The following is a 19,702-nucleotide window of genomic DNA, read 5'->3' on the forward strand; positions in this document are numbered from 1 at the left end:
ATTTGCGAGCGCTGGGTTTCTTTTTGTCTGAGTTTTTACTTGGTGAACAGCAGCTGCATCGCATATTCACATATATTTTTGTCACTTTTATTCACTTAGCGCGGGTTTTAATTATCTATATCATCTTGAAAAATTAAAGTACTTATCAAGCACTGTTTCAGCAGATTTCAATCAATGAGTGAGACGGTATAATGGCTCTCATAAAACTTGACAGGTCTTCCTTCTTTTAAAGGTACATGAGAGCTCTCAACTGCAGGTGTAGTACCTCTTTAATTGTCTATAAGAAGGGTTTTGCCAGGACTTATCTGACCAATCAAGAGGCTGTGGAGTGGCCATGAGATGTCACTGTGTTTACGATCATGCCAAAGATTCAGTTTTCCATAGGTATTAATATCGTTGAATCCCTACAGGTTACAGTCTGCTAACCTGTATATTATTGTCCAGCATGCAATTACCTTTTGAATGAATATAAATGTGATTGGTTTCTGACGTCTAGTCTAGTCACCTAGGAGAGGTAATGTGCCCCGTTGGCTCCTCATACCTTCTAATATAGGGGTGTTTGAACTTAAAACGCTGCTCATTAATGGCTAGTAAGTAAAATGTCCTTATTCTGGTTGTACTGTTATTATTTCAGAAGTTATGAAACACACTGTAGTGTTGGGTTCTTTGCTAAAAACCATCCAGCCTGTCCACCAGCTGAGCTGCTATGACTGATAAGGGGTTTTAGACCAGCAGGGATACTGTATCCATTAGGAGTCTGTGGCCATTTAGGTCTGATATCTGCTAATGGGTTTATTTACCCTGCATACCATGCATGACAGAACTGAAAGACTGTGTTATAGTTTTACGATGCGTGGTAATCTGCCAGGATATCTGGTTGCTTTCCTGATTACTCAAGCTTGCAAGTTTGATGGTTTTACAAGGGCACCTAGAATAAAATTGGTATTAGGGTAACACTCTGTTACTCGAATCAAAGTACTGATAAGGGTGTTTGGAATGCCGCTAAAGAGTATACACTGAAGTGCAGGAGGGTGGGAGGTCACTGCAGCTATGTCATGTCTGACTAACAAATAAAATGTCAGGTGCTGAACAACATGGTTGCCTGTTTGGGTTGCTCAATCCACATTTTAATCACAGAGAACTGATGGCACTGCTCTGTTAGAGTAGAGAACTGATGATAATGTTTTGTTGGAGAGTAGAACTGGTAGTATTGCTGTAGAAGTGGAGAGCTGGAAGAAAGGGAAACCAACACCTCCAAGAGTGTTGACTGAGGTCCCCACAGCTCTTCTTGGATCCTCTTGCTAACCTTTACATCCTTGCTATGCCTTGTAGGAAACCCATTCTTAACATGTAAGTGACTGTTTTATCCTAGGTATATTAGGTCAATGTTTTATGCTATAAAGATGGCATGCATACATATTACACATTTCTCACAAAAATTACCCTTTAACCCCACTATAGCTATCCAATAGAGATTTTGTAGCTCTGTTTGTAGTTCTGCTTTTATATTCATGACTGTGAACAATTTTACAGGGGCTTAAGCTGTTTTGTAGACTATAAGTGGAAGTATTGAAGTGCCATGCTTGTGGCACTGTAGTTTACAGCTTAGTATCAGGCCAGATGTGGTCCTCCAGTGATTCATAGCAGAATTGGCAAATATTTTACAGCCTGTCATTTTTGAGCAGATATTGAACCTGTCTACAGAAGGTGTAAGTGTGACTCTTTTTGACAGTATTGTAGCCAACTCTTTGCAAATCTACAACTCTTTCATTTACTGTTTCCTTATCACTATTTCCACACCAGGTCTTTCTGTTTTTCTGTTTAATAATACAGTGCATTGCGAAAGTATTCGACCCCCTTGAACTTTTCGACCTTTTGCCACATTTCAGGCTTCAAAAATAAAGATATAAAACTGTAATTTTTTGTGAAGAGTCAACAACAAGTGGGACACAATCATGAAGTGGAACGAAATTTATTGGATATTTCAAACTTTTTTAACAAATAAAAAACTGAAAAATTGGGCATGCAAAATTATTCAGCCCCCTTAAGTTAATACTTTGTAGCATCACTTTTTGCTGCATTTACAGCTGTAAGTCGCTTGGGGTATGTCTCTATCAGTTTTGCCCATCGAGAGACTGACATTTTTGCCCATTCCTGCTTGCAAAACAGCTCGAGCTCAGTGAGGTTGGATAGAGAGCGTTTGTGAACAGCAGTTTTCAGTTCTTTCCACAGATTCTCGATTGGATTCAGGTCTGGACTTTGACTTGGCCATTCTAACACCTGGATATGTTTAATTGTGAACCATTCCATTGTAGATTTTGCTTTATGTTTTGGATCATTGTCTTTTTGGAAGACAAATCTCCATCCCAGTCTCAGGTCTTTTGCAGACTCCATCAGGTTTTCTTCCTGAATGGTCCTGTATTTGGCTCCATCCATCTTCCCATCAATTTTAACCATCTTCCCTGTCCTTGCTGAAGAAAATCAGGCCCAAACCATGATGCTGCCACCACCATGTTTGACAGTGGGGATGGTGTGTTCAGGGTGATGAGCTGTGTTGCTTTTACGCCAAACATAACGTTTTGCATTGTTGCCAAAAAGTTCAATTTTGGTTTCATCTGACCAGAGCACCTTCTTCCACATGTTTGGTGTGTCTCCCAGGTGGCTTGTGGCAAACTTTAAATGACACTTTTTATGGATATCTTTAAGAAATGGCTTTCTTCTTGCTACTCTTCCATAAAGGCCAGATTTGTGCAGTATGCGACTGATTGTTGTCCTATGGACAGAGTCTCCCACCTCAGCTGTAGATCTCTGCAGTTCATCCTGAGTGATCATGGGCCTCTTGGCTGCATCTCTGATCAGTCTTCTCCTTGTATGAGCTGAAAGTTTAGAGGGACGGCCAGGTCTTCGTAGATTTGCAGTGGTCTGATACTCCTTCTATTTCAATATTATCGCTTGCACAGTGCTCCTTGGGATGTTTAAAGCTTGGGAAATCTTTTTGTATCCAAATCCGGCTTTAAACTTCTCCACAACAGTATCTTGGACCTGCCTGGTGTGTTCCTTGTTCTTCATGATGCTCTCTGTGCTTTAAACGGACCTCTGAGACTATCACAGTGCAGGTGCATTTATGCGGAGACTTGAATACACACAGGTGGATTCTATTTATCATAATTAGTCATTTAGGTCAACATTGGATCATTCAGAGATCCTCACTGAACTTCTGGAGAGAGTTTGCTGCACTGAAAGTAAAGGGGCTGAATAATTTTGCACGCCCAATTTTTCAGTTTTTTATTTGTTAACAAAGTTTGAAATATCCAATAAATTTTGTTCCACTTCATGGCTGTGTCCCACTTGTTGTTGATTCTTCACAAAATATTACAGTTTTATATCTTTATGTTTGAAGCCTGAAATGTGGAAAAAGGTCGCAAAGTTCAAGGGGGCCGAATACTTTCGCAAGGCACTGTATGTTATTGCCCAAAAATACACATTTTTGTTCAATTTCCTACTGTGCAGTGCAGTCCTGCATCTTTCAGATGCAACCTGAGACCTGGGCATCTGCATTTTTTTTTTAAACAGCTCTCTGCAGGTCTCCATAACAGCCATGCATAGTCTTGAGTTTGTCTGTCAATGAATGACATTTGTACTCTTATCCCCTAAAGCCTCCTACACACAAGTTGTTTTTTTTTTCATTAAAACCACTGGCTGAAAGCGCTGATCAGGAGGCGATCGGCAGAACCTTTCTGGTCATGGTCCTTGGACAGGACCGACTCCAGTACACACGAGTCAAATGTCAGCCAGTTTCTATTGAACCGGCCGAGTGGCACAGTAAAAATACAGAGGGAAAAGAATGGAAATGCAGCCCTGGCAGGACTCTAAAAAGGTACCTGTTGCAGTTACGTTGATTCCCTATTCTATCAGATCCATGCATGCTTGTGACATCATCGTTAATATCATACAAAACTTTGAATCTCTATATGGATATCTTAATCAGAATATAGCTCTCATCATGTTGAATTAATTTACATCATTAAAAGAACAGTGGCCTAGGAAAGCATATATACAGTATCTCACAAAAGTGAGTACACCTCTCACATTTTTATAAATATTTTATTATATCTTTTCATGTGACAACACTGAAGAAATTACACTTTGCTACAATGTAAAGAAGTGAGTGTACAGCTTGTATAACAGTGTAAATTTGCTATCCCCTCAAAATAACTCAACACACAGCCATTAATGTCTAAACCGCTGGCAACAAAATGTGAGTACACCCCTAAGTGAAATTGTCCAAATTGGGCCCAATTAGCCATTTTCCCTCACCGGGGTCATGTGACTTGTTAGTATTACAAGGTCTCAGGTGTGAATGGGGAGCAGGTGTGTTAAATTTGGTGTTATTGCTCTCACTCTCTCATACTAGTCACTGGAAGTTCAACATGGCACCTCATGGCAAAGAACTCTCTGAGGATCTGAAAAAAAGAATCGTTCCTATACATTAGAGGGCGTACGCTATAAGAAGATTGCCAAGACCCTGAAACTGAGCTGCAGCATGGTGATTAAGACCATACAACGGTTTAACAGGACAGGTTCCACTCAGAACAGGCCTTGCCATGGTCAACCAAAGGAGTTGAGTGCATGTGCTCAATGTCATATCAAGAGGTTGTCTTTGGGAAATAGATGTATGAGTGCTGCCAGCATTGCTGCAGAGGTTGAAGGGGTGGGGGGTTCATCCTGTCAGTGCTCAGACCATACGCCGCACACTGCATCAAATTGGTCTGCATGGCTGTCATCCCAGAAGGAAGCCTCTTCTCTTCTAAAGATGATGCACAAGAAAGCCCGCAAACAGTTTGCTGAAGACAAGCAGACTAAGGACATGGATTACAGGAACCATGTCCTGTGGTCTGATGAGACCAAGATAAACATATTTGGTTCACATGGTGTCAAGCGTGTGTGGCGGCAACCAGGTGAGGAGTGTGTCTTGCCTACAGTCAAGCATGGTTGTAAGAATGTCATGGTCTGGGGGTACATGAGTGCTGCCAGCACTGGGGAACTACAGTTCATTGAAGGAACCATGAATGCCAACATGTACTGTGATAAACTGAAGCAGACAGAACATGATCCCCTCCCTTCAGAGACTGGGCCACAGGGAAGTATTCCAACCTGATAACAACCCCAAACACACCTCCAAGATGACCATTGCCTTGCTAAAGAAGCTGAGGGTAAAGGTGATGGACTGGCCAAGCATGTCTCCAGACCTAAACCCTATTGAGCATCTGTTTGGCATCCTCAAATGGAAGGTGGAGAAGCGCAAGGCCTCAAACATCCACCAGCTCTATCTTCACTTAGGGTTGTACTCACTTTTGTTGCCAGCGTTTTAGACAATAATGGCTGTGTTGAGTTATTTTGAGGGGACAGCAAATTTACACTGTTATACAAGCTGTACACTACTTTACATTGTAGCAAAGTGTAATTTCTTCAGCGTTGTCACATGAAAAGGTATAATAAAATATTTACAAAAATGTAAGGGGTGTACTCGCTTTTGTGAGATACTGTGTATATATATATATATTTTTTTTTTACAATATACATATGACAGGTACCTTATTATTAGCACACACATCTAAACACATGCCAACGTACAAGCTCTTATGTAATAAGCATAGAGAATGTATGCATATCTGTTCCTGCGTACCCAAGCAGCAGGAGAGCAGTAATTATAGATAACCAATCAACCCTGCCGTGCTATTAAAGTCAGCACAGCAGTGTTAATATTGTTGCAGAATTGTGTGGGAGCAGCAGCTCTCATTTGCTCTATTGTATTACTTGCAGGTTCTGATGTTTTCACACTTCTTCTCGTGAAAGGTGAAATCAGCGAGGTAGGAACAGAAAGGACAGGTCAGAGCAGAATGAGGGAAAAATGTACTTTAGTAAAGGGTCCAGAGATTTCCCAGAGAGATATAAAGGTTACTGAGTTCAATGCAGTAAAGTTCACAGGGGTAAATGGCTTCTAAATATTTCTTTTGCATTGAAAACATTTATATCAGGTGGCACAGGCACTTGGACTGAAAAAATATAGACTCAACCCTTGATAACTAGGCCATCTTTATTCATTTCATAGTTTAATGGCATTATAAAAGTGTCATTTAATTTTTGTTCCCAGCTTCAAAAAGTCACTTTAGCATTCACTTCCTCACTCGTAAGACATATATTTTATTCTGGAGCTCGGGTCCCTCACCCAAATGAGGCACCTTACATATTTGATCAACACAAGGCTCCATGTCATGGGTGAGTCATGTTATCACTGCCTCTGTTCCTTAACCACGTCAATACAGGGCACTTTCACCCCCTTCCTGCCCAGGCCAATTTTCACCTTTTAGCGCTGTTGCATTTTGAATGACAATTGCGCGGTCATGCAACACTGTACCTAAACCAAATTTATGTAATTTTCCCCCCACAAATAGAGCTTTCTTTTGGTGGTATTTGATCACCACAAGGTTTTTTCTTTTTTGCTAAACAAATAAAAAAAAAGGCCGAAAAGTTTGAAAAAAAAAAGTTTTTTTTGTTCATGTTATACAATTTTGTAAATAAATAAGTTTTTTCCTGCACTGATGAGCACTGATGAGACTGCACTGACAGGCACTGATGAGGAGGCACTGATGGGGTGGCACTGATGGGTGGCACTGATGGGCGGCACTGATGGATGGCACCGATGGCCAGCACTTATAGGCACTGATATGTGGCACTGATAGGTAGCACTAATATGCAGCATTGTTGGGCACTGATAGGCGGCACTGCTGGGCACTGATAGGCGGCATTGATGGGCACTGATAGGTGGCACTGATAGGTTGCACTGATGGGCACTAATGGGCACTCATAGGCGGCACTGGTGGGCACTGATGGGCACTGATCGGGACTGATGGGCGGCACTGATGGGCACTGATAGGCAGCACTGGTGGGCAATAATGGGCACTGGTGGGCAGCACTGATAGATGGCAATGATGGGCACTGGTGGGCAGCAGTGATGGGGAGGGCAATAGGGGGCTCCCTGAGCCCTGATTGCCATCCCTGGTGGCCATAGTGGGCATCCCTGGGGTCATGGGTGGGCATCCCTGGGGTCATGGGTGGGCATCCCTGGTGTTTCTAGTGGCACCCCCCCCCGAGGGTCTGCACTGGTAATCAATGATCTGATTACCAGTGACGACCTCCCCGCCCCCCCCCCCCCCGTCAGGGGAGCCGCCGATCGGCGCTCCTTTACTCGTGCCTGTCAGGCACGTACAGAGGAAAGCTGAAAAACGGCTCTTCCTGTTTACTATGTGACCAGCCGTGATTGGACACAGCTGGTCACATGGTAAAGAGCCTACATCAGTAGGCTCTTTCCCGAGATCGGAGATGCGGGGAGTCAGACTGACACCTTGCATAACCGATCGCCGCTCTGCGTGCCCCGCCGTCATATGACGTCCGGTCAGGATAATGCAACCACTTTCCCAACGTCAAACGCCTATAGGGTGGGCGGGAAGTGGTTAAATTATACACTATATTGTCAAAAGTATTGGGACTCCTGCCTCTACATGTACATGAACTTTAATGGCACCCCAGTCTTAGTCCATAGGGTTGGACCAAGATTTGGTTCAATATTGAGTTGGCCTATCCTTTGCAGCTATAACAGCTTCAACTCTTCTATAAAGGATGTCAATAAGGTTTAGGAGTGTGTCTATGGGAATGTTTGACCATTCTTCCAGAAGCGCATTTGTGAGGTCAGGCACTGACGTTGGACGAGAAGGCCTGGCTTGTAGTCTGTGCTCTGATTCTTCCCAAAGGTGTTCTATCAGGTTGAGGTCAGGACTTTGTGCAGGCTTGTCAAGTTCCTCCACCCCAAACTCGCTCAACCATGTCTTTATGGACCTCACTTTGTGCACTGGTGCGCAGTCATGTTGGAACAGGAAGGGTCAACCCCAAATTGTTCCCACAAAGTTGGAAGCATGAACGCGGGTGAACGTGTTCGGTTGCGTTCGGTCGCGTTTTTGCGCTTGAAACGCTGGGAAACACACATTCGAACGCAAATAATTGCTTTCCAAAAAACGTCACTGAACTCAACTGCCTGTAAATGACTGTAAACGACCCTGTGTACATGGACAGATAATATAACATAGAGATGGGTTTAGGGGCTTCTGAAAAAAATGCCCACCTGCTCCTAAACGGCCGTTTACAAGTTGCAGTGTACATGAGGCCTTAGTGTGGACACACACTTGAAGTCTTAAGATGGTGTGCAGAGATGATGTCTGAGCTTCTTTTGTGTTGCTATAAGGGGGAAAGGGTTTCCTTCCGGTAAGCCTGCCTGCGAATTTCTATATATCTACCAAAATTGGAAAATTGGAAAAATCTGATCATTTAGAATTAGGCTAGCCATACACTATGTGAATTTCAGCCAGTTCCTGATGAGCCATTCACTCTGGAGGGGCTCTGTAAACCCTTCCCACCCCACATCCTTCAAATAAAAAATGAAAGGAGCTTGACAAAAAAAATTCAGCTGAACAGTGGCTGCATCCAGTCATCCTGTTTGGATATCCTGGCGGCGGTTGGTGGTGTCTGTCAGCAGCTAGGAGCCATGGAAGGTTCCTACATCTGGGATGTAAAGCTGGAAGAAAAAAATCTGAGAGTCTAATTTTATATGGCCTGCTTTAGGGACCAAACTTATCAGAAGTGCTTTGGTGCAACAGTTTGGGTTCCACATGTATTTACAAATGAATGCAACTAAGGCCCCTTTCACACTAGTGCGACTTGTCCCGCGAAAATCGCATGACAAGTCGTTTTCCATTATTTTCAATGAGCCCCATTCATATCAGTGCGTTTTGAAGTCGCACCGACTTCAAAGTAGTTCCTGCACTACTTTGCCACGATTTGATTGCGGTTTGAGCAATAGCCATAGCCATTGCTTTCAAAGACGCGTCAAAATTGCGCCGCAAAATCGCGGCAAAATCAAGGTAAAATCGCGTGGCATAAGTGTGAAAGGGGCCTAAAACCCCTGTTTTTGCTGTGGACACACCTTGTGGTAGCTTAGCATGACAAAATTTAAAGTGTAAGTACACCCAAAAGTGAAATATATATAAGAAAGTCCCTTGCTGCCTTATATATCTGGAGGGACACCTTTGGGTGTCCATATTCTCGAAGCATTCTTCATATTAGAAAATCATTTCATTTTATTTGATAGAATTTATTTAAAATACAAGTTCTGTAATGACACCTAGTGGACAGTTGCTAGTCTGGGGAAGTGTGTCTTTGAACCCAGTGGAAGAATATTTTTTGCAGGTAATGCTATTTTTTCCTGTTTTTATTTTTTATTCAGATGGCAAATCAGTTTAGAAGGGCTAGAAAAAAAATAAAGCTTGCAAAAAAATAAAAATGCATAAGCAGTTATATATTCAGTAGATTTCACACCATAACTGAGTTCAAGATATTTCTTACGATACATACACTGCTCAAAAAAATTTAAGAAACACTTTCTAATCAGAGTGTAGCATCAAATCAATTAAATTACTGGGATATTGATCTGGTCAGTTACAGTTGTGCTGATAAGTTTACATACCCTGGCAGAATTTATGATTTTTTTGGCCATTTTTCAGAGAATATGAATAACAACACAGAACCTTTTCTTTCACTTATGGTTAGTGTTTGGCTGAAGCCATTTATTATCAATCAACTGTGCTTACTCTTTTTAAATCATAATGACAACAGAAACTACCCAAATGACCCTGATCAAAAGTTTACATACCCTGGTGATTTTGGCCTGATAACATGCACACAAGTTGACACAAAGGGGTTTGAATGGTTATTAAACGTAACCATTCTCACATGTGATCTGTTTGCTTGTAATTAGAGTGTGTATAAAAGGTCAATGAGTTTCTGGACTCCAGACAGACCCTTGCATCCAGCACTTCACTGACTTTTCTGGATTCTGAGTCATGGGGAAAGTAAAAGAATTGTCAAAGGATCTGCAGGAAAGGGTAGTTGAACTGTATATAACAGGAAAGGGATATAAAAAGATATCCAAGGAATTGAGAATGCCAATCAGCAGTGTTCAAGCTCTAATCAAGAAGTGGAAAATGAAGGGTTCTGTGAAACCAAACAACGATCAGGTAGACCAACTAAAATTTCAGCCACAACTGCCAGGAAAATTGTTCGGGAAGCAAAGAAAAACCCACAAATAACTTCAGGTGAAATACAGGACTCTGAAAATGTGGGGTGGCTGTTTCAAGATGCACAATAAGGAGGCACTTGAAGAAAGATGGGCTGCATAGTGGAGTCGCCAGAAGAAAGCAATTACTATGCAAATGCCACAAAGTATCCCGCTTACAATGCGCCAAACAGAACAGAGACAAGCCTCAAACCTTCTAGAGCAAAATCATTTGGAGTAAAGAGACTTTTTTGGCCACAACCATAAACACTACATTCAGAGAGGAGTCAACAAGGCCTATGATGAAAGGTACACCATTCCTACTGTGAAAAACGGAGGTGGATCATTGATGTGTGAGCTAAAAAGGCACAGAAAATTTGGCCATAATTGATGGCAAGATAAATGCAGTATGTTATCAAAAAATACTGGAGGAAAATTTGCATTCATCGGCCCAGAAGCTGCGCATGGGACGTACTTGGACATTCCAACATGACAATGATCCTAAACACAAAGCCAAGTTTACATGAAAGAATAGAGGATGATCCGCGCTTAGGATAAGGGAAGAATATCAAAGTAATGGCTGCAGCCTACCTCCTAACTTTAATCCAGCAGATATATAGTAAAGGCCAAGGCCAAGTCGACCAGTCATTGGCTACAGCAGAATAAAGTGAAGGTTCCGGAGTGGCCATCTCAGTCTCCTGATCTCAATATTATTGAGCCACACTCTGGGGAGATCTCAAATGTGCAGTTCATGCAAGACAGCCCAAGAATTTACAGGAACTGGACGCTTTTCACCAGGAAGAATGGGCAGCTTTACCATCTGAGAACATAAAGAGCCTCATCCACAAATACCACAAAAGACGTCAAGCTGTCATTGATGTTAAAGGGGGCAATACACGGTATTAAGAACTTTTGATCAGGGTCATTTGGATAGTTTCTGTTGCCATTATGATTTTAAAAGGGTAAACACAGTTGATTAATAATGCATGGCTTCAGCCAAACACTAACCATGAGTGAAAGAAAAGTTTTTGTGTTATCATTGATATTCTCTGAAAAATGGCCAAAAAATCATAAATTCTTCCAGGGTATGTAAACTTCATCATAAGTTGCAGAGGTGGTTGTTAATCAGTTTCAGCTGATTTGGTGTTAATTAAATTAACAACAGGTGCACAAGATGGGCAACAATGAGACAACCCTCAAAACAGGAATGTTTTTACAGGTGAAGGCCACTGACATTTTTTTACCTACTCATTTTTCTGCCTGATTTTCACTAGTTTTGCATTTGGCCAGGGTCAGTGTCACTAATGGTAGCATGAGGCAATACTTGGACCCTATAGAGGTTGCACAGGTAGTCCAACTCCCCTAGAATGGCACATCAATACGTGCCATTGCCGGAAGGTTTGCTGTGTCTCCCAGCACAGTCTTAAGAGCATGGATTCCAGGAGACAGGCAATTACTCTTACTTCTAGGAGAAATATATAAAGTGTGTGCTACACATGTATTCAAAATTACAAAAATACATCTACCTCCTATAATATCAGCATGGGCGTCCGCAGAACTTTTTTCAGCGGGGGGCATAATTTTAAGGTCACCCATGCCCCACCCCTTTTCAACAATGTAATGAAGGGGAGGGGCTTCGTCATTATACTTATTTTGAGTATATTCCCTTAAAGCATGTTATACAGCACAGTGCTTTGCTGTGTAATTTGGCCCCTTCTATCATCTAAAATACCTGGCTGATCCTGCCTGGCTATGTCCTCCCCTCTGTAAACTGACCACGGTATACCATGGCTGCTGAGCCCTGACACCGTGGTCAGTTTACGTGCCTCATAGAAACATAGAAACATAGAATGTGTCGGCAGATAAGAACCATTTGGCCCATCTGGTCTGCCCAATATATCTGAATTCTATGAATAGTCCCTGGCCCTATCTTATATGAAGGATAGCCTTATGCCTATCCCATGCATGCTTAAACTCCTTCACTGTATTTGCAGCTACCACTTCTGCAGGAAGGTTATTCCATGCATCCACTACTCTCTCAGTAAAGTAATACTTCCTCATATTACTTTTAAACCTTTGCCCCTCTAATTTAAAACTGTGTCCTCTTGTGGTAGTTTTTCTTCTTTTAAATATGCTCTCCTCCTTTACCGAGTTGATTCCCTTTATGTATTTAAAAGTTTCTATCATATCCCCTCTGTCTCTTCTTTCTTCCAAGCTATACATGTTAAGGTCCTTTAACCTTTCCTGGTAAGTTTTTTCCTGCCTCCATCATCCGCAGCCCCCCTGTCCTCCTCTGTCCTCTCTCTACCCCCCTCCCTCCCGGCCTGTCTGCTCCTGTGTCAGTGCCCACCCCCCCCCCCCCCTCTCCTGCTGCTGTAGTTTCATTTAAAGTTTCATATCCTGTCTACAGTCTGTTTAATAATCCTGGGTGCCCCTGTGTCTGTTTTTTTTTTTTTTAAATAAGGCATTCTTTACAAGTATAGAGTGCCACTCGCCGCTCACGTGACCCGCCACCTCTCTCCTCCTCTCCTCTTCCCCTCCTCCTCCCCTCCCAACTGACATCAGTGAGGAATCATTGGCCCCGCCCGCTGCAGGCAGCTGTCAGCCAGAGAGAGGAGAGAGCTGACGGGTCACGTGAGTGGCGCAAGGCCCTCTGAAAACTGGTAAAGAACAGCTTATTTTTTTTAAAACAGGCACAGATGATTATTAAACAGAACAGACAGGATGGTATAAAGTGGCTTAACAACCACTTAAAAGGGGAAGTTGAGATTCCAAGGGGGGGCATTTTCCCCTTTTCGTCAATAAACTTCAGGTCTCATGACTAAAACTTGACATGTTTCACGGGGAAACGACTTCTTCAGGAGTGCTGTTGATAAAAAGTGTGATCTGGAAAAGTGAAACATAATAATAATAATATACACATGGATAGAACATAGCATTACATAACAGTGGGAAGTTTTTGTTTTTTAAGTCATGAAAGCATTTTTTTACCAAAAAAATAGCGTTTGAACAATTGCTGCGCAAATACCGCATGACATAAAAATTGCAACGATGAAACAGAGGTCCCACCTCCGGGACAGGCTCCTATGATAGACATCACATGTCCCGGCATTGGACCAGTGTGCTGTCTATCATAGGAGCCTGTCCAGGGGAGGGACTGCGTATAACAGCAGCCTCGTAGTAGGCGAGAGATCCCTGCTCTGTGTAATCCGATGGCGCTCGCCCCCCCCCCCCCCTTTCTCCTCCAAAGCAGCCCATAGAAAATATCAGTGTATAACATGCACACATTATTTGCACTCTGTTTTTAGGGGGGAAAAGTGTGTTATACGTCGATAACTACTGTAATTGGAGAAAATTTGTCATATGATTCAATTGTCATATGATTCAATTATACCATGAGTTATTCTTTAATGAATTGAGCCCACAGTCTAGTACTCGTTCTTTTACTCAAAGTAATCTGTCCCCACCATAAAGAACAAAATAGCCGCTTTTGTCTACCAGGCAACAGATTGCTAATTCTCTCGTTATAACCAAGACACACCCTGCAATCGGTAATTGAAGGAGTAGTGCACCTACTCTTCTTTGAAAGTTCCTTGTGAGGACGTGTGCACTTTGCTTTTGTTTAGGAGTCTTATAAGAAGATAAATTCAGCGACGTAGGCAAAATACATTTTAGTGAATTTTTTTGAATGAAGTGAATTGATTGTTTTTTTTTTTTTTTTTTTTTACATCTGCCTGGAGTTCAGCATTAATAAGCACCTTGGAGAATTTGAAGACATGCATTTTTAGCCGTTGTTTCAGCGATTACCTTCGTGTTTAGGATGGTAAATATGTGTTGCAGAAGCTGGAAGCAGTCACTTGGAATTCCTAGTTGGCTTAGTTAAGCTGAAATATCAGTGCCTTATATTTTTCAGCTCTACTAGGCTTGAAGGTTAAAGCACCACTAAAGGTAAAACTTTTTTTTCAGTTTTGGATAGAGTAGAGAGGGATTAGGATGCGTGCCCATTTTTATTGCTCTCTGTGCCCCTGTTAAGGAGATTCACCCTCTCTATTTGTCCTGTTTACCATTATCATTGAAAGTGAAAAAAAAAAATCCCAAATTTTGGGTTGTCCCCAGACAAGTAACAGAAGGGACATATTCCAATGGGGACACTAGTTCTGGTGATTTGGGGGTCCCCAAGGATTTCCCTCAATTTGCAAGGATTTCCCCTCTCTTCCTGTTTGGCTATGGGATAGGAAGCGAAGAGAAATCTACGCAATGGGACACAGATGGTGAAAAAAAATCTGACAGAGGTTATAATCCTCCCTTGCCCTATCCAAAATGAAAAAAAAAAAAAGTTGTGCCTATAGTTCTACTTTATGTGTTTTAAATATTATATACAGTAGATCAGTCTTTTTCAACTAGGGTGCCTTGAGGTTTCTTCAGGGGTGCCTTGGCAAAATACCTAAAAATTGCCCAAAAATTGTAAACAGGCCAGCGTGTGGATAAAGCCTTCCTTTTAGTTTACTGAAAGGTTTGCATTGTGCAACATTACAACCTTCTAGCTGCCAGCATCCTAACAACCAATGGCATCATTAGTTGATATGGAGGATATCAGTCACCTGCATAACATCCTTGTTTGACCCTCCCGTGTCCCTCCCAATCTGTGTTGGGGGTCACATTAGCGGAGTGATGGAGAAAAACTGAGGGAGAAGAGAAACATTGGAATACTAGTCAGCAGTGGCGGACGGTGCGTTGGGGGCGCAGGGGAGCCGCCCCCTATCTATGCGTCCAGCCCCCTAATCTGCATGCCGGGCGCCTGACGCATGGAGTTAAATGGGGCTTTTTCTTTTTTTTTTAGTCATCTGATTAGAGCTAGAGGCTCTAATAGGCTTCAGAAAAGGGTGGACCCGGGGCGTAGAGCAGTGCGCCCCGAGCCCACCCATTGTGTGACAATAGCGAATGAAAATTCGCTATTGTCACACGGATCCTCCTCCCGGCCAATCAGGAAGCAGGTCCGATACGCACTTCCTGATTGGCCGAAAGGCAAACCCCATGCCATTTGCCGAGGAGGAGGTGGGAGGACTGAGTACTCGAGGAGACGCCGGGGGACTGAAGAGGAGCCGCCACTACAGGCAAGTGCACTGGTCTCAGGGGGGGCTTGGCACGCTGTTTACTCTGCATTGAAAGGGGGCACGCTGGCATCTCTGCATTGAAAGGGGGCACGCTGGCATCTATGCATTGAAAAGGGGCACGCTGGCATCTCTGCATTGAATTGGGGCACGCTGGTATCTCTGAATTGAAAGGGGGCACACTGGCATCTCTGCATTGAATGGGGACACGCTGGTATCTCTGCATTGAAAGGGGGCACACTGGCATCTCTGCATTGAAAGGGGGCACGCTGGTATCTCTGCATTGAAAGGGGGCACGCTGGCATCTCTGCATTGTAAGGGGGCACGCTAGCATCTCTGCATTGAAAGGGGGCACGCTGGTCACTCTGCATTGAAAGGGGGCACGATGATCTCTGCATTGAAGGGGGCACACTGGTATCTCTGCGTTGAAAGGGGGCATGCTGGCATCTCTGCATTGAAAGGGGGCATGATGATCTCTGCATTGAATGGGGGCACGCTGGCATCTCTGCATTGAATGGGGGCACGCTGGCATATCTGCATTGAAAGGGGGCACGCTGGTTACTCTGCATTCAGAGGGGGGCACGATGATCTCTGCATTGAATGGGGGCACGCTGGCATCTCTGCATTGAAAGGGGGCACGCTGGTTACTCTGCATTGAGAGGGGGGCACGATGATCTCTGCATTGAAGGGGGCACGCTGGCATCTCTGCATTGAAAGGGGGCACGCTGGCATCTGTGCTTTGAAAGGGGGCATGCTGGTCTCTGTGCATTGAAAGGGGGCACGCTGGTCTCTGTGCATTGAAAGGGGGCACGCTGGCATGTCTGCATTGAAAGGAGGCACGCTGGCATCTCTGCATTGAAAGGGGGCACGCTGATCTCTGTGCATTGAAAGGGGGCATGCTGGTCCCTGTGCATTGAAAGGGGGCACGCAGGTCCCTGTGCATTGAAAGGGGGCACGCTGGTCCCTGTGCATTGAAATGGGGCACGCAGGTCCCTGTGCATTGAAAGGGGGCACGCTGGCATGTCTGCATTGAAAGGAGGCACGCTGGCATCTCTGCATTGAAAGGGGGCACGCTGATCTCTGTGCATTGAAAGGGGGCATGCTGGTCCCTGTGCATTGAAAGGGGGCACGCAGGTCCCTGTGCATTGAAAGGGGGCACGCTGGTCCCTGTGCATTGAAATGGGGCACGCAGGTCCCTGTGCATTGAAAGGGGGCACGCTGGTATCTCTGCATTGAAAGGGGGCATGCTGGCATCTCTGCATTGAAAGGGGGCACGCTGGCATCTCTGCATTGAAAGGGGGCACGATGATCTCTGCATTGAATGGGGGCACGCTGGCATCTCTGCATTGAAAGGGAGCACGCTGGTCACTCTGCATTGAAAGGGGGCACGATGATCTCTGCATTGAAGGGAGCACGCTGGTATCGCTGCATTGAAAGGGGGCACGCTGGCATCTCTGCATTGAAAGGGGGCATGCTGGCATCTGTGCATTGAAAGGGGGCACACAGATCCCTGTGCATTGAAAGGGGGCACGCTGGTCACTGTGCATTGAAAGGGGGCACGCAGGTCCCTGTGCATTGAAAGGGGGCACGCTGGTCCCTGTGCATTGAAAGGGGGCACGCTGGTCTCTGTGCATTGAAAGGGGGCACGCTATGCCTTAATTACTGAAGGCCCCTTTCACACTTTTGTGACCTCAAAGTCACGCAATTTTTTACAGCGTTTTTTGCCGCAAAGCAATGCCTATTACATTGTTCTGTTTCCTCCCCCCCCCCCCCCCCCAAAAAAAAAATTTTGAGCACCAGCCGCCACTGCTAGTCAGTATCAATTTGCAAAAGTGTATTTGCTTTGGAAGAATAAATCACCTCTAACGTTGGGTGTCCTACCTGTGTGGATGTTGCTGCATTATGTATTAGAATAGCTTTTACATTTTAGAATGGGGTACCTTGAGAATGTCCACATTTTTAAAGGATGCTGACTGAAAAAAAGGTTGAGAAACACTGATTTAGATGTATAAAGTATTTATTTTGTTTACTTCATTTCTGGCATGATTTGTACACTCACAAAAATTCTATTTTTTTTTGAATAGCAGTCATTCTATTTGTGCGGAACTTCTATGGGATTAAAGTGGGGTACAAACTCAAAAGAAAACCGGGCAAACAATCGTCCCATTTTCCTTGTTGTTTCACAAGTCAGAACCAAGATAATTCTCGTACGACAAAGGCTTTTTTTGTTTTTTATTGTTTCTGATCATGTTTCTAATTTTTCTCATACGAAAATCGTAGGAAAACGGTACGCATTAAATGAAAATCATTCATTCTGGTCCCATACCAGAAAAATGTTGGATTTTGTCCTTTTGTAAAATTTTGTTCAGAAGGTTGGAATTGGCTATCGAAAGTTGTGTACATACTATCAGAAAATTGTACGATCGCTTCTCAGATGAAAATTTTCACCCGATTTTCTTATAGTGTGTACGAGCCTTAGAGTCTCAGCCACCATAGAAAATCTGTTTGTAGTTTGGTGGGAGAAGTGCAGCATTTTGGAGATAGTAAACCCCTGAGATCTATGTTCCACTTTTTTTGCATACTTTTATTGAACTTTTGTTCATCGATGATAAGGAGAGTCCAAAAAATATTAAAATATTGAAAATAATAAAGTCCAGCTGCATTTTTTCTGAGGCCGGGCTCACACTGCAGACGGATGCGGCTGAAAGCAGGGATCTGGTGCGTCCCTGTTCTCCATTTCAGGGACAAATCAGGCTCGAATTTTTGTCCAGATTCGGACTTGAAACAGGGCCAAAGACGCACAGGACCCCTGTGCAATTTGCTTTGCAGCCGCTCTGGAGATGTGTGAACCGGCTCCATTGAGAGCCGGGCACACTCTCCTGTCATGAAAATTGGATGCAGGAAAATCCACATTCAATTCACACTAGTGTGTGAACCCAGCCTAAAGAATAGTTCCCCAGTGGAAAGTACAGAAAAAAGCAACTCTGACTGCAGTTTTCGACTCCTTTCCATTGCTGTCCCCTTTACACACAGTTTTATGAGTTGAATGATACATAGCAGCATTAAAGTGGAACTCAACTATATTCGAGCACCATAAACTGAAAACAATTATCTTTAACCACTTCAGCCCCGGAAGATTTTACCCCTTCCTGACCAGGCCCTATTTTGCGATTCGGCACTGCATTACTTTAACGGACAATTGCGCGGTCGTGCGACGCTTTACCAAAACGAAATTTCATCCTTTTTTTCCCACAGAGTTTTCTTTTGGTGGTATTTAATCACCTTTGCAATTTTTATTTTTGCGCTATAAACAAAAAAATAGCGACAATTTTGAAAAAAAAAACAATATTTTTCACATTCTACTATAGGAAATTCCCCCCCAAAAAATTAAAAAATCAAAATTTTTTAACATTGTAGGCCAATTTGTTTTTTGCTACATATTTCTGGTAAAAAAAATCGCAATAAGCGTATTTTGTTTGGTCTGCGCAAAAGTTATCGCGCCTACTAACTACGGGAAAGATTTATGTAATTTTTATTGTTTTGTTTTTACTAGTAATGGCGGTGAGCTGCGATTTTTTGCGGGACTGCGACATTGCGGTGTACAGATCGGACATCTAACTGACATTTTTGACACTTTTGGGGGGTACCAGTGACATTACTACAGTAATCACTGCTAAAAATATGCACTGTTACTGTAATAATGCCATTGGCAGGGAAGGGGTAAACCCTGTGGGTGATCAATGGGTTAAATGTGACCCTAGGGGAGTGATTCTAACTGTGGGGGGGAGCGTGGCTTCTGAAATGGCCATAGAGACATGTGATCCTATATAGAAGGATCACATGGGCTCTATGATCATCCCAGGGAGAAGGACAACCGGTTGTGTTTACAACAGCCAACCGTCCTTCTCTCTCAGCGGGGAACGATCGCGGGTGTCAGGTGGCAATCGGAGCCGCTTGCCCACTGTATCGGCTTCTCCGCTGACAAACAGCTCACCCCCTAGACTCCTAAGAGCGAGCGCCTTACATGTATGGCAATTTGCCTGGGAGCAGCTGCCTACCGCAGTACATCTGCGGCTGGCGGTCGTAAACCGGTTAATACTCAGAGCAAACTCACCCATCCATCCATATCTCCGTGCTTTATTTTGTTGAGAAATCACTTAGAAATCCTAGGGGGTGTTTTTCAAACCACAGCCATCCTGAGTAAGGGCAGATGATTCATGGAGCATTTACTTCCTGGAATCAATCTGCCCTTAGCTCATGCATGCAGTCAGGAGGGTGTGCTTGGCTGTGAAAGCCCTTTCTCCCATCCATATGAAATCTAACAAAATGCTCATGAAGACTCCTGATATGTATGCCCATTGTAGGCTGCAGACATGGGTCAGCATTGGCATCCTGACTGGTTTACGGTTACCCAGCCCCATGTGCA

This window comes from Pelophylax lessonae (genome assembly GCF_965119305.1).
Source record: "Pelophylax lessonae genome assembly, chromosome: 4".
Lineage (NCBI taxonomy): Eukaryota > Metazoa > Chordata > Amphibia > Anura > Ranidae > Pelophylax > Pelophylax lessonae.